This window comes from Somniosus microcephalus, chromosome 13, assembly GCF_052327205.1.
Source record: "Somniosus microcephalus isolate GS21.2 chromosome 13, FLI_Smic_1.0, whole genome shotgun sequence".
In the NCBI taxonomy this organism is placed as follows: Eukaryota; Metazoa; Chordata; class Chondrichthyes; order Squaliformes; family Somniosidae; genus Somniosus; species Somniosus microcephalus.
The window spans coordinates 163,918,518-163,934,612 of NC_140999.1; the positions used below are offsets into that span (position 1 = coordinate 163,918,518).

At 43.2% G+C, this 16,095-nt stretch overlaps 1 protein-coding gene across 1 annotated transcript in view; it reads left to right on the top strand.

Moving 5' to 3' along the window:
• xkr7b (XK, Kell blood group complex subunit-related family, member 7b) overlaps window positions 1–16,095 on the top strand; it is a 41,428-nt gene that overhangs the window by 14,316 nt on the left and 11,017 nt on the right. The gene's annotated exons all lie outside the window — the stretch shown is intronic.

The window sequence follows — 16,095 nt, forward strand, 5'->3', positions numbered from 1 at the left end:
AATGGGGCCAGTAAAGTTATCAATGGTGGAGATTAGAGAAGGTGTAAATCTGAAGTCAAAGTAAGGAGAAAGGGTGAGAGTATGTAAGTGGGGGAAAGTGAGAGAAAAGGTAATTTTGGCAGATAAATTAGTTAAAAGTTGGATAACAACAGCAGAGGAAGTGGTAAAAGAATAAATAATAAAAGAAATCTGGGTAGACCAAATAAATAAGCGACATTTGAAAGCTGCAATTTATTGAAATTTGGAGCATTATAGTTTATTATATTGAGGGATCCTGGAAGACAATAATGGAATAGCACGGATGAAGGAGGGGGAGATTGGTTACGATCTATGGCCATTCATGTAAATAACAGGACATTCATGTATTATTACCTAATTGACAAAGATTTGTGGTAAGTCTTACTTTTTTATTTCTTGCTAAATCAAAACAAATAGTAAATGGAGATGGAAAAACCATAAGTGAATAGAAACTAACGAAGAAGCTTAGGCTCATGGAGTAGAGAGACTACGAATATTGATCAAGTTAAATTAAAATATTTAATTTGAGTTTGAGGTCACAGTATTGTGTTAAGTGAGTATTAATTATTGAGGTCTGAATGCTTGTTGCCAAAAGAGGAACAAAACTGAGAACCTAGACCTGGTAATCAGAGGATATAAAGAGAATGGTATGAGAGGTAACCTATCGTATGGTGTTATGTTACAATAAGTTATCAAAGGTTAATTTTGCATTACTTATCCGTAAGTAATATTTTTATATAAGGAATCATTGACTAACTTTCAATGCAGCTCCAAACAGTTGTGATTTACTGATATAACTGGACAGAACCATTTTTTTTGAAAATATATTAAAAGGGGTTTGTTATTCATTGCCATGATATTTGTTTCAATAATTTGAGCTAGTATTAACTGTTACAGTACCAAGTAAATTTCTTGTAAGTGTTTACCCTGCCTTCATTGACAATCCGGTTGTATTTTGTCTTTCTGCCCAGTGATTTCCCTGGTTGGAGAGTCTAGAACGAGGGGGCATAGTCTCAGGATAAGGGGTTGGCCATTTAAGGCTGAGATGAGGAGGAATTTCTTCAATCAGAGGGTTGTGAATCTTTGGAATTCTCTGCCCCAAAGGGCTGTGGATGTTGAATCGTTGAAGGCTGAGATAGATAGATTTTTAGACTCTAGGGGAATCAAGGGATATGGGGATCGGGCAGGAAAGTGGAGTTGAGGTCGAAGATCAGCCATGATCTTATTGAATGGCGGCCGTATGGCCTACTCCTGCTTCTAAATCTTATGTTCTTATTGCATGATTTGAGTGGACCAGTTGATTGATCTGAGAACCAAAACAGATCCGTACAGAGCAAATCTCCAATCAAACAAAACTACAGTTGTGGTGAGTGGGTAGCGAGCAGTGCAGGTGAGTGGGTAACAAGGCAGTAGAGGCCAATTCATTAAATATATTCAAGAAGGAGTTAGATATATTTCTTAAGGCTAAAGGGATCAAGGGATATGGAGAGAAGGCAGGGACAGGGTACTGAATTTGGATGATCAGCCATGATCTCATTGAATGGCGGCGCAGGCTCGAGGGGCCGAATGGCCTACTCCTGCTCCTATCTTCTATGTTTCTATGCTGCGTGCACATGTTGCCACCAACTTCGCACCTTTGTAGGGAGTCAGTGAAAATATGGCTCCTTAGTTACATAACTGTAACTACTGGACTGATAGTACACCCTCTGTGTAGTACAAGAGTGGCACTGATCTGTTATTTTTCTCCTCTGGGGGAAAAAGAATGAAAGGAAGTATATCCTCTTTGGGGGGGAAGGGGTGGGATGAGGGTGGGGGGGGCGCCAAGATACAGAAATCAGTGCATCTGCCAGAATAATTTACATCCGGGAAAACATCATATCTATCTGAGGGGGCATTGAGGATTACCTGTTTGAGGGTGTGGGGTTGACCCAGTTGCATGATAATTTGTAAGGGAGGAGATGAGGATGAATTTGCTTGGGGTGGCTGCTCAACATTTCTGAAGAGTTGATTACTGGGGGAAGGACCAGTTGCTCAGTTGTGTGTTGGTGGGGGCGGGGGGGGGGTGGTGGGGGTGGTGGAGATTGGGATGAGTAGTGGAAATGCTTGGGAGAGAGGAATAGGTGGTTGCTAGGTAGTGAAGGCAGGGAGGTGGGTGTGTGGGTTCCTAGATCGTGGAGGTGGTGAGAACAATCATGGAAATTTGGGTTTAGTGGGGAGAGGGAAAGGGTAACTGTAGTGTATGTACCTTGAAGAAGGAACTATATTCTGCAGCCCCTGTATACTGCAGTACCAGTAGTGACCACCCCTGTATATAAGCCTGTGTAGTAACTTTGTATAGTAGTTCCAGTATTGTCTCCATTTAGTAAACACCTGTTATAACCAACTTCTGCAGTCCATGTCTCAATTACACACGGACATTACATTGGCGACGAACAGATCCGAACTTACCTACAGTTCAGCACCACCTCACGGGGATCCATCCCTGAAGCGAAGTTATTAGAGGTCGAAGCCAGAAGGAAGAAATTCAAAAAGAAAAAGAAAAAAACAAACAGAAGAAACGGGCGTCGACCGTGGGCAACCGCCGTCTGATTCATCGAATTCGAAGATTTGCAGGAGAGGCTGTCGAGAGCTGGGCTTGGTTATCCAGTCTATGGTGTTCCACCTAATCGGGCTGGTGGCAGGTAGTACACTGATCCTTCCTGGGCTGCGGCGGGCTAGAGCTCGATCGGGTGGCTTTTCAACAGGGCCGAGCAGCGTTGTCGGGAAGAGAGAGAGAGAGAGGGTGGCGCACACAGGGCGCGGCCGGTGCTACGAAGCTGGGCAGCGTACAGACCCGAGAAGAGGGAGGAAAGTGTCCCATAGGGTCTGCTCTGACGACGGGAACAGTAATAATTAAAATAAAAGAAAAAGAAATTAGAAGTGCAGAAAGCCGCGAGGAGCTGCAGTTTGCCACGGGGACCGCGGAGAGCGGCATTGGCAGCAGCGCGGGGGGAAGCGCGCGAAGACCATAGGGCGTCGCCATCAAGGCATAAAAACGCCAGCAACAGCGCTGGCAGCAGCGGAAAAGGCAGAAAGCGCGGGAGGCGGCATCTTAATCCAGCGGGGAAGAAGGCAAAGCGTGGGAGGCGCCATTTTGTTCAATCGGGGAAGAAGGCAAAGCGCAGGAAGCACCATCTTAGATCTCCAAGATGCCGAAGACTGGCAATATCACTGCCTTTGATAATGCAATAGAAGACTGGACCACGTATGTGGAAAGAGTCGAAGTATATTGCAAGGCAAATGAAGTAGCCGATGAGAAAAAGGCATCGGTACTACTAAACTTAATGGGCGCAAGAACGTACGGCCTATTGCGGAACCTGATCACTCCAGTCAAACCGATGGCGAAGAGTTTTAACGAAATTGTTGATATCCTACAGGAACACCTAAATCCTACACCGCTGCTGATAGCAGAAAGATTTAAATTCCACAAGAGAAATCAGCATAAAGATGAGAGCAATGCTGATTACCTTACGGAACTACGCAAGCTATCAAAGCACTGCCAGTTCAGAGCAGGACTGGCAGATACCCTACGGGACAAATTTGTCTGTGGACTCCTGAGTGAAGGAACCCAGAAGAGGTTACTCTCAGAGAAAGAGCTGATGCTAGATAAGGCTTTCAGCGTGGCAGTATCGTACGAAGCAGCAGCAAGGGGAGCTGCGGAAATACAGCAAAAGCCACAGGAATACGGCACCCATGAAATGACACGGGGATTTGAAAAATGTTATCGCTGCGGCAGAACAACCCATGACCAGAAGGACTGCTGGTCCAAGGACAAAACATGCAGGCAATGCGGAAAGATGGGACACATTGCACGAGTTTGCAGGTCCGGGAAGAAGACTAACAACAACAAAAAGACTACTAAGGAACAGTACAGGAAAGTACAAAAGATGACGGACAGTAGTTCCGAAGACCAGAAGAGCGATAGTGAATCCGGGAACAAGAGACTAAGCTGTCTCAAACTACACAATGTAATCGCAAAAGAGGATCACCGAACCATTTCGGTCACCCTCACGATAGCAGGGTCCCAAGTCAAAATGGAATTGGATACAGGATCAGCCCTGACCGTCATGAATCGACGAGACTACGAGCGGCTATTCTCACACATACCCTTGAAAGACACATCCATTGTCTTGAAGACATATACGGGGCAGAAAGTATACCCCAGAGGGAAAATAAGGGTGCCTGTCGAATACAACGGCAAGGAAATACAGAAATTGTATCTGTACATACTGCAAGATGGTGGACCACCGTTATTGGGACGTGAATGGATCAGAAAGATAAGTTTAGACTGGCACTCCATTCAGGCACTGACTGTGGCTGGTAAAAAGGATGACGACGTCACACCTGGACGATTGTCAAAAATCTTAGCTAACGCTAAAGAGGTATTTCAACAAGGACTGGGAACTCTTAAAGGCGTAACCGCCTCGATAAAAATAGAAGAGAATGCAATTCCCAAGTTTTTCAAAGCAAGACTGGTACCGTATGCAATTCGCCCAGCCGTCGAGGCAGAGCTGGAGAATGCAGGCATGTTAACTAAGGTAGACTGGAGCGAGTGGGCGACACCCATCGTTCCTGTCATGAAGAAAACATTAAACAATAAGTCTGAGGAGCCAAGGAAGGTTCGCATCTGTGGGGACTTCAAGGTGACTGTGAACCCAGTCCTTCGCACAGTACAGTATCCTCTTCCGAAGATAGAAGATATTTTCACCTCACTATCTGGAGGGAAACATTTTACAAAAATTGACCTAGCGCAAGCATATTTGCAGATGGAGGTTGAAGAATCCTCCAGGAAATATCTCACGATAAACACTCACAAAGGTCTTTACCAGTATAATCGACTGGTATTCGGAGTAGCATCAGCTCTGGCTATATGGCACAGAGCGATGGAACAAGTCCTGCAAGGGATTCCGGGGACTCCGTGTTACTTGGACAACATCCTAGTGACAGGTGAAAATGACAGTGAACACCTTGCCAACCTAGAGCAGGTGCTCACTAGACTAAGAGAACATGGGCTACGAGCCAATCGCCCCAAGTGCGAGTTTTTTAAGAAACAAATATCGTATTGTGGCCACGTGATTGATGAAGAGGGGTTACATAAGACCCCTGACAAAATTGAAGCGGTAGTTAAGGCTCCAGCGCCTGAAAATGTGTCGCAACTGAGGTCATTCCTCGGATTGGTGAATTACTACCATTAGTTTTTGCCGAATTTGTCCACAATTCTGCACCCACTGAACACCCTGCTACAAACTGGAGTAGCATGGAAATGGAGCGATGAATGTAAGCGGGCCTTTCAGAAGTGTAAAGGCCTGATCACTTCAAGAGAAGTATTGGCCCACTACAACCCATCACTACCGATAAGACTGGCGTGTGATGTGTCTCCCTACGGCGTTGGAGCGGTACTGTCACATAAATCCCTTGATGGTTCAGAGAGGCCGATAGCTTTTGCGTCACGCTCGTTAACTGCAGCCGAGCGTAACTACGCCCAGATTGACAGAGAGGCCCTCAGCCTGGTGTGGGGGGTGAAGAAGTTCAATCACTACCTGCACAGACAGAAATTTACTCTACTAACTGATCATCAACCTCTTGTCTCCATTTTCAACCCTCAGAAGGGCGTCCCGATAATGACAGCACAACGGCTACAGAGGTGGTCCCTTTTCCTAGGGGCACACCAATATGACATCGAGTACAATGGAACTAAACAGCATGGGAATGCTGATGGACTGTCGCGCCTACCGTTGCCGACAGTGGAAGAAGCACCTGCAGTGGATCCTGTGGAGATATTCCACTCGACCATAGTCGAATGTCTACCTGTGACGAATGCAAACATAGAAAAGGAAACACGAAATGACCCGACACTCTCCAGGGTCTATGATTTAACGGTGAAGGGATGGCCAGCACATGGCGAACCACTGTTGCCAGCATTCTCGCCGAGAAGAGAACAGCTGTCAGTGTGCCGAGGACCCTTGATGTGTGGATCCAGAGTAGTAATTCCACCCAAATTGAAGGATAGAGTGCTCAATGAGCTTCATGAGGGTCATCTGGGAGGGGTAAAAATGAAGAACTTAGCCAGAGCGTTTGTGCGGTGGCCGGGAATCGATAGAGAAATCGAAGAGATGACCAAGAGCTGTACTGGATGCCAGAAGGTCCAAAACGCCCCACCACAAACCCCTCTACATCCATGGGAGTGGCCCTCATCTCCATGGCAAAGGGTACACATTGATTTTGCTGGTCCATTTATGCACTCGATGTTTTTAATTGCGGTGGATGCACAAAGTGGCCAGAGGTAATAAAAATGTCCTCGACCACCACAGAAAAAACTATCACAGTCTTACGAACCATATTCGCCAGAAATGGGCTGCCTGAACAGATTTGCTCTGACAATGGACCACAGTTTGTGTCTGAAGAGTTCCGGAGGTTCTTAAGGAACAATGGTGTTAAGCATTACACATCCGCCCCATATCATCCAGCCACGAATGGATTGGCTGAGAGGTTTGTTCAAACATTCAAGAAGGCTATGTGTAATGAAGACATACCCCTACAACACAAGGTGGATAACTTCTTGTTTGCCTACCCGAATGCGACACATGCGGTTACCAACCAAACTCCAGCCATGATGTTCTTCAATCGAAGACTAAGATGCCGCTTGGATTTGGTTAAGCCAAACATCAGAAGAGATGTGGAGAACAGGCAGTTTCAGAATATGAATGAAAGGCCAACCAGGAGTTTCAAGATAGGTCAACCAGTTTTGGCCCGGGACTACCGCACAGATAAATGGCAGCCAGGAAGGATCTGCACATGGCAAGGACCTCTAATGTATACCATGGACGTTGGAGAGAGCATTGTAAGACGCCATGCTGACCAGATTCTAGAGTCACTGGAAAACGTCAAATCTACACCACGATCCTATACACCTGGTGATGAAACCGAAGTACCAATTGCATCTACCTCAGAATCGGTGATATTGGAAGCAGACGAACCAAACAACGACGTTGATCCCGAATCAATTTTGCCAGAAGAACCTGATACCCCAAAGAGGCGTTAATCCGGACAGAATCAGGAAGCCTCCTCAAAGACTGAATTTATAATTGATTAACTTCAGCTAATGTATATAGCAACTGTAATTGTAAATATGTTATTTAATTATTAATCGAATGTTATGTACTGTTTAGCTAAAAGGGGAGGAATTGTAGTGTATGTACCTTGAAGAAGGAACTATATTCTGCAGTCCCTGTATACTGCAGTACCAGTAGTGACCACCCCTGTATATAAGCCTGTGTAGTAACTTTGTATAATAGTTCCAATTTTGTCTCCATTCAGTAAACACCTGTTATAACCAACTTCTGCAGTCCGTGTCTCAATTACACACGGACATTACAGTAACTAAGCTTGGAATTAGTGTTTGATGGTGGTGAAACAAGGTCAAATCTTGAAATTGGTGCTCAGTAAACAGAGGGGTGATTTTGGAAATGGTGCTCAGTGGGGAAGTTGGTGTTCATTGGTGGGGTGGAAGGGGGACACTTGGGTTCAATCTAGTAAAACGGGGATCTGCCGTGGTCACATTTTGTAGAGATTTGGCCAATTAGTAGCTTATCTCTAGTCTTTCAAATAATCAGGATCGACTGCAAACCAATATGGTGGGTATATTGTGTTTAATCAGAGTTTAAGATGGAATATAACATGCTAGTATACAGCAAAAACATACGACCGTGACAAGTAGCTGGTACCGGTCCCGATCGGACAGACGGCTGGCGTGACTGTACAGTTCTCTGGCTTCCGGCCTCTTTCTCTGGGGCCTTCGAGTTGGTGAGCATGGGATCATTCTCAAAAGAGCGTTCGACCAGCCCAACTTCTGCTCGGCTCTCCCCTCCACCATCTGTGTGGACAAGCACTCGGTGTTACTTTTATTCTCTTTTTAGGGGTGGGCCTGAGGCCAAGTTATTGACAAGACCATTTAACCTATAGAGGTTTCACTAAAACCACATCACCCAATGACACTTCAAGTCCTTTGTCTTGGTTCTTGGATGAAAGCCCCCCCACAAAAGGAGGTCTCATTACCTCATTCAATTTGTCTTATTGTTTAATCTTTCTGAAGGTTCTTCCTTCGGAATTCGTGTCTTATCTCTCTTGTCGCTATCCTCCCTAGTTTGGAGTCAGACATGCCATTCTCAGCCATCAGATGTTCGTAACTGCTTATTATCAGTTATTTATGTTCATGCTGTACATGCAGCTTTAGCTATGCAAAACTAACTATTTCATTATCAGACTATTGTACCATGGAATGAATCATTACATTCCCAAAGATAGCTTCTATTCTATTCTCATACACTGGTTAACTTACGCACTTTAAAATCAGTTTTCTAACAAAGGTGTTCAGTGGAGTTGTTTAGAAATCATGTACAGTGTAGGAGTAGCGGGCCTGAATTAGAATTGGTACTCAGTGGTGGGGAGGTGAGTTGCAGTTGTGCAATTTGTATTCAGTGGGTGGCAAAGGAATGTGCCCGAGACCATACTGACAGCGGGAGGGAACAGGTTGAATGTGAGAAGTTTCAAGCGTGTGGGTGGGAGCAGGTCGGGTCTCTTATGTTCATTAATAAATAGACATTCTTATTATGAACACAGCTAGCTTCTAGCTAGTCATTTATTCAGTACACGTTCTCTAGGTACAGTATCTGTAGAGATGCAGCATGTGTGCTCCTGTGTGCAGGCTGCCATCTTGACTGTTGCCTTGTGGGTAGCCTAGTGCCTCATGGGTAATGTAGTCTTAATATCTATACAGCTAGGTAGTGTAGTCTTATATACATACAGCTATATACAGCTCTACACAGCTCTATGGCTCCACCTAGTGTCCACTATAGAATGACATGTTATTGATCATTACATCCCCCTTTCTTTGAGGTTTAACAAAATCAATATCAATCAACTTTCAAGAAAACAATAAAGATAATATCAGTAACACTTTTGTTAGTGCTCTATAAACATAAACATTTTCAAAACAGTCAACACATTTTCAAAGATTTACATTGTACTCAAAGATTAAGTCTATCAGGCTTTTTTACTTCACGTGTGGATCTTCTCAACACGGGTAAGTCTGATGTGTCTTCATGAGATTGTTCTGGCGGTGAATGACAAGATGCAGTTGCGGCATTGTCATCAATCTGGTCTTGAATAGTCTCTTGTGTTTTTAGGAGGGAACGGCGGTTCCTCCTGAGAATCTGTCCTTCCTCAGTTCTAACAGTGTATGACCTTGGTCCTACTTCCTCAAGAACTGTAGCTTTCCTGTTCCATGCATCTGGATCCTCAATCCTGACAACATCATCCCTTGTCAATGGTTTTAGAGTTTTGGATGACTTGTCATAGTATGATTTCTGTTTCAGCTTTAACAGTTGAAGTCTCTGTCTCAGTTCCTCACTTTGCTGTTCTTTTGCACAGCAGGGTAGCGTGGTGCGCAACTTGCGACCCATTAGTAGTTCAGCAGGTGAAGAACCACAGTCTAAAGGTGAGGCTCGGTAGCTCAGCAGGGCGAGATAAGGATCAGACTTGCTTTCTGTTGCTTTCTTCAGTAGCTGCTTGAGAACTTGAACACCTTTCTCTGCCTTACCATTTCACTGAGCATACAAAGGACTGGATGTGATGTGCTGAAAGTCATAATGTGCTGCAAACTGTTGCCACTCCTTACAGTTGAAGCACAGACCATTGTCGCTAACGGCAATCCTGGGAATTCCATGTCTGGCGAAGATGGATTTCACATGCATTATGACACTGCTTGCTGTGGTGCTTGAGAGCAGCGCCATCTCAGGATAGTTAGAATAGTAGTCAATCACTATTAGATAGTCTTTGCCATTTAAATGAAAAAGGTCCATACCAACCTTTTGCCATGGTGCTGTTGGTATGTCAGCTACTATCATTGGTTCCTTTGCTTGTTTGCTTTGGTGTTTCTGACATGTCTCACATTTGCCTATCATGTTCTCAAAGACCTTATTTATGCCAGGCCAATAAACAGTGTCTCTTGCCCTCCTTTTGCATTTTTCAATTCCGAGGTGTCCCTCATGAATCCTTTTGAACATGTCTTGACATAGAGCCTGTGGAATGACTATTCTGTTCTGTTTTAGTAATAGTCCAATTGCGACACTCAATTCTGACCTTATGTGAAAATATTTTGGACAGGAACCTTTTGACCAACCATGATGAATGTTCTCTATTACTGTTTGTAATACTGTATCTTTTACTGTTTCTTCTGCTATTTGCTTTGATTTTGTGTCTGACACGGGCAGCGCAGCAGTGACCATACTCACATGAACATCCACGTCTTCTTCAGTAGAGCTCACATGACTCATTGTGGGTGCTCGGGATAGTGCATCTGCTAACACTATGTATTTGCCTGGTGTGTAGATCAGTTCAAAGTCATATCTTTGCAGCTTCATCATGAGTCGTTGAATCCTTGGAGACATCTCATTCAGGTTTTTTTTTATGATGGCAACTAGAGGGCTGTGGTCTGTCTCAACTGTGAAGGTGGGAAGTCCATATATGTAGCCATGAAACTTTTCTAGTCCAACTACCAAGCCTAGACATTCCTTTTCAATCTGGGCGTATCGACACTCCGTATCAGTCATAGACCTGGAGGCATAGGCAACAGGCTTCCAAACTTCACCCTCTGCTTGTAGCAAGACCGCACCTAGGCCATCTTTTTGATGCATCTGTTGACACTTTGATTCTTTTTGTTGGGTCAAAGAAGGTGAGTACAGGTGTGGTTGTCAGCACTGTTTTGAGGTTTATCCACTCTTGTTCATGTCTTTCTGTCCATGCGAACTCATTTGTTTTATGTAGCAGGTCTCGCAGACAGGCTGTCTTGGCTGACAAGTTAGGAATGAACTTTCCAATGAAGTTTATCATCCCCATGATGCGTAGCACTCCTTTTTTGTCAGTGGTTCGGGGCATTTTGAGTATGGCGTTTACTTTTTCCATATCTGGCTCTATTCCTTTATCAGATAGATTATCTCCTAGGAAAGTGACTTCCTGGACGCCAAACTGACACTTGGCTTTGTTGAGCTTCAGTCCATTCCAGCGTATGCTCTGTAGCACTTTAGTCAGTCTCTCATTGTGTTCTTTCAATGTGGAGCCCCAGATGATGATGTCATCAACATAGACCCGAACTCCTTCCAGACCTTCAATTATGTGTTCCATCGCTCTATGAAAGATTTCAGATGCAGATATTATCCCGAAAGGCATTCTGAGGAAACAATACCTGCCAAATGGTGTGTTGAAGGTACAGTATTTGGTGCTCTCTTCATCCAGTTTTAGTTGCCAAAATCCTTGTGAGGCATCGAGCTTTGTAAAGTATCTGGCACCTGACATTTCACTGGTGATTTCTTCTCGCTTGGGAATCTGGTAGTGTTCACGTTTTATGTTTGCATTTAAGTCCTTTGGATCCATGCATATTCTTAGATCATTGTTCTTTTTCTTTACACATACCATGGAGTTAACCCAGTCTGTTGGCTCTTCGACTTTCCTGATGACTCCTAGTGTGGTCATTCTGTCCAGTTCATTCTTGAGCCGGTCACGCAGGGATGCTGGAACTCTTCGTGGAGCGTGTACCACTGGCTGAGCATCCTCCTTTAGCTGGATCTTGTAAGTGAATGGTAGAACTCCAAATCCTTTGAACACATCCTGGAAATCATTCACTACAGAATCCACCGAGTCATCTGGTCTGCTTATGGCACAGTTTATACGGTAGACTCTCTTGACCAGTTCTAAGTCTTCACAAGCTTTGTCACCTAGTATCGAATCAAGTCTTTCAGCCACAACAGAAAACATGAGATGATGCACTTTGTCTTTGACTGTCACTTTGAGTCTGCATACACCTAAGCTATCTATTTTCTGTCCATTATAGTCCTTCAGTAGTACTGACTTTTTCTGTATTTTGGGCTTTTCTTTCATATTGTTAATGTCACTCATACTGATTAAGTTTGCTTTTGCCCCAGTGTCTAGTTTCAAGGTAACTAATGCTCCATTTACCTGCAGTGGGATCATCCATTTGTCCACTTTTACTGCATTAACTTTATGTTCAGCATTGTCCATTTCTGAGGGCTGCACATTTTCTGTATCCTTTTTGATATCGTCACATGACACCATTCGTACAAAAATTCTCTCACTTAAATCAGTGTCCTCAATTACATTAACTCATTGCCCTTTCTTAGTTTTTACTTTTGAAAAGCATTGTTTGGCAAAGTGATTCTTTCCATTACACTTTGTGCACATTTTTCCAAATGCTGGGCCTTGTCTTAATTGGTGTTTGTAACCACAGCGTTTACAATTAAAAATGTCATCCTCCGATTGTTTTTCATTTCTGTTCTGCCCACGTTTCTTCGCCTTGTAGGACACAGCACCGACAGCAGCATTATCACTCATTACAATCGCATCATTATTGATTTCACTGAAAGTCTTCGCGTGCTTTCGAGCTAGCTCGCTGGCTTGGCATATTTTCACCGCATTTTCCAAATTTAGTTCGGTTTCTCTCAACAGACGTTCCCTGACTTTTTTATCATGAATACCAAACACAATCTGGTCACGAATCATGGATGCTTTGAGCTCAGAGAAATTACATGTCTGTGCTTTCAGTTTCAGATATGTTATAAAGCTATCAAAGTCTCATTTTGCTGCTGTGTCCGAGAACAGAAGATGTATCTTTCATAGGTCTCATTCTTTTTGGGAGAGCAATGTGCATCAAAATTTTTTAGCACATCTTCTAATTTTTCTCTTTTCTCCTCTGGATTAAATACAAATGTATTAAATACCTCTATCGCCTGTGGGCCTGCAACCGTAAGCAGCAACGCTATCTTCCTTGCGTCTGGCTTCATACCGAATCCGATGGCTGCAATGTCGAGTTCAAATTGTTGTTTTAAAAATCCGCCAATTGTAGTCGACATTTCCCTCGAGATTCAAACGCTCTGGTGGCTTCAAATTCTCCATGTCGCTTTTCACAATTTTCAGCAGATCTTCACCACCCTGGTACCATCTTATGTTCATTAATAAATAGACATTCTTATTATGAACACAGCTAGCTTCTAGCTAGTCATTTATTCAGTACACGTTCTCTAGGTACAGTATCTGTAGAGATGCAGCATGTGTGCTCCTGTGTGCAGGCTGCCATCTTGACTGTTGCCTTGTGGGTAGCCTAGTGCCTCATGGGTAATGTAGCCTTAATATCTATACAGCTGGGTAGTGTAGTCTTATATACATACAGCTATATACAGCTCTACGGCTCCACCTAGTGTCCACTATAGAATGACATGTTATTGATCATTACAGGGTCCAATGCCACACCAGCAGCGAGAGGAAGCAGACACAATCTAAAGCCAGAGCTTCGGAGTCCAAGGAAACCTGCAACAAATGACAAGACTGTCACTGGAAACTCCCAAAAGGTGGCAGGGCAGGGCCGTGATAATACTTGCGAGGAGTACAGGAAGGAGACCTAAAAAAAAAGACCTGAAATAGGAAAATTATCTGGGAACTTTAATAGCTAAATAAGCATTTATCTAAACATTTATACTTTGTTGGGACGCCTACAATAGGGGGAAGGCAGCATGGTAAAGTAATGAGCTGCTGCAGAGAGGAGGACTGGGAGTGGAACTGTCCAAAAGCCCATAAAACCAGGCAATTTTTGAGTTTAAAAAAAACATGAAATAACAGAAGACTTCGACACTAAATGTTATATTACAAAACTTAAATGAGAAACAAAAACATTAAATAGTTAAAAGCTTTCATATATATTTAGTCACCTTGTGGAACCTCAACAAAAAAAGCAAGGTTGTGATCAAGCTGGCACAAGCAGCTCAAAATCTGCTCCACAATCACCCATGGTTGTTGAATGCTTGTTTACATAGACAAATCACTTTATAAATGTGGGCATAGGAATTTGTTGTGGAACAAAGTTAACACAAAAACTGTGACAAAATGTGGTAACTGGAAGTCACGTGGTATAGACAGGAAGTGCACTCCGACTAAAGTTTTTAATATCGATACCGGGACATGAGCTTGCTAGTCATAATTTAGCTCTGAATTATGAATTAGCAGTCTCACCCAGAGGCCATGGAATGGCTGTAGTGCAAAATGGAGATGTCCCATTAGCACAGTGAGCATTCTTCAGAAATCAAAGTTAGACGATTTGTAGCGCTGTGTAAAAGGAGCTTTAGTTTGCTAAGCCTGACCTGAGTACTTGATGCAGATGCTAATACAAGAATTAAAAGTGAGAAGACATTTCTTTCCCTAGCACTGACATCACCAATGATAAAAAGTAAGGAGCATCACTGTGCCCAGAACTGAACATCTAGGACATTGTTCTGTTATTTATTTTACATCTAATTGCAAACAAAACACAAAAATCTTTCAGCAAATCCATGCCTGAAAGAAATACTGACTGACATGCCTGTTAGTGAATGCATTGATTGCCAAGAGAATATTGGTTCCATGATATAGGTGCACTGCATTTATTTAAAATAAATTTTCCGAATGAGTGATACAGTGACGTTGATTGCAAAATCAATACATAGATTGTGGGTGGACAAAGTATTCATTTGAATTTTAGTGCAGTTTCCTCAAATGCAGGCAGAATTTGAGAGCAAAAGAATTAAAGTTAGGGTGACTCTGATAACCCCTAGAAGTCACAGATTATATTACTGAGCTCTTCACCGCAGAAGAGCAATTAAGAAAATAAATAGTTGTTAATGTAGTTTGAGGCAGGATGTCTAAGGTTGGGAATTCTAGTTCTAATGCTTGTTTGGTAAGTCTTGAGGTGTTTTTCAGGTCACCAGTCTGTAGATGTTGCAGAAACCATCTGGATCCTTTTAACAGCAAGAACTATCCTCCCACTTAAATGCAAGAAAGACCCTGCGTTTAAAGAACTTCCATTTGTGTACTTTTCTATTTAATTTTTTCCCCATTGGCAGCTGCTGGGCTCCTCTCCTCGTGGAGAGACCAGCTTATGTCAAGGTCAGAAAAACCATCAGGAATTTACTGGTTTTCTAATTAATTTTTTTTTCTGTTTTATGTACTTGTTTAAATTAATGTTCAGTTGTAATTTGTCAGTGTTTTATACTGTGACATCTGAATTGTTATGAATGTTTCTCCAACTTTTGTTTTTACAATATATACAACTATCTGGATGTTCCAACATCCTTCACATACAATGGATTACTTTTGAAGAGCAGGTGCTCACAGCAGCCATTTTGTGCACAACAAGGTCCCAAAAATGCCAATGAAATAAATGGAAAGTTAATCTATTTTTGGTGGTAATGATACCAGGGAAACTATTGTCTGAAACACAGGGAGAATTCCCTGAGCTACTTCAAAAATTGCCATAGGAGCCTAGAATTGCTACAGTGCTCTTGCACTGCTGGATGTCCAGCTGGCCGGAACTCCACCACCCCGCCCCCGCCAATGGAGTCACTTAAATAATAGGAGTGGTGCCCGCATCTGTAGAAGCACAATAAAGGAGCCTGCCCCACATTGCCTCCCTCAGAACTGCACTGAAGGTTCAACTTAGATTATGTGCTCAAGGCCTGGAGTGGAGCTTAAATCCACAGCCTTGTGTGATAGAGGAGAGAGTGCAACCAACTGAGTCAAACTGACACACTGTAATCTGCAGAAAGAAATCACTGTAATAAATATTAAATATTTCCAACACCTGGTTGTTTTCTCTCCACATATCTTTACCAAGTACCTACTTTTCCTCCCTTATTGATAAAGTAATGATTCCTTGGTTTGCCAGCTCTATAATAAATAAACAGCTGTCTTCTTTCAACACAGTCCACATGCACCCAACATAAAGCCTCATAACATACACCACTACTATTGTGACAATCGTAACAACCTCCACAATACATACAACGTATTTCTGCCTGAAGATGGTGTGACTTGCTGCTGTCATCTGGCCAAGACCATGACCTCTACAAATCCTATTCTGTAAAGCCCCAGTTTTAATGCTGGGTGGGCAGGGGGCCGAGGCAAGTGGCAAAGTAGCCTAACCTTGGCAGCATGAGACTT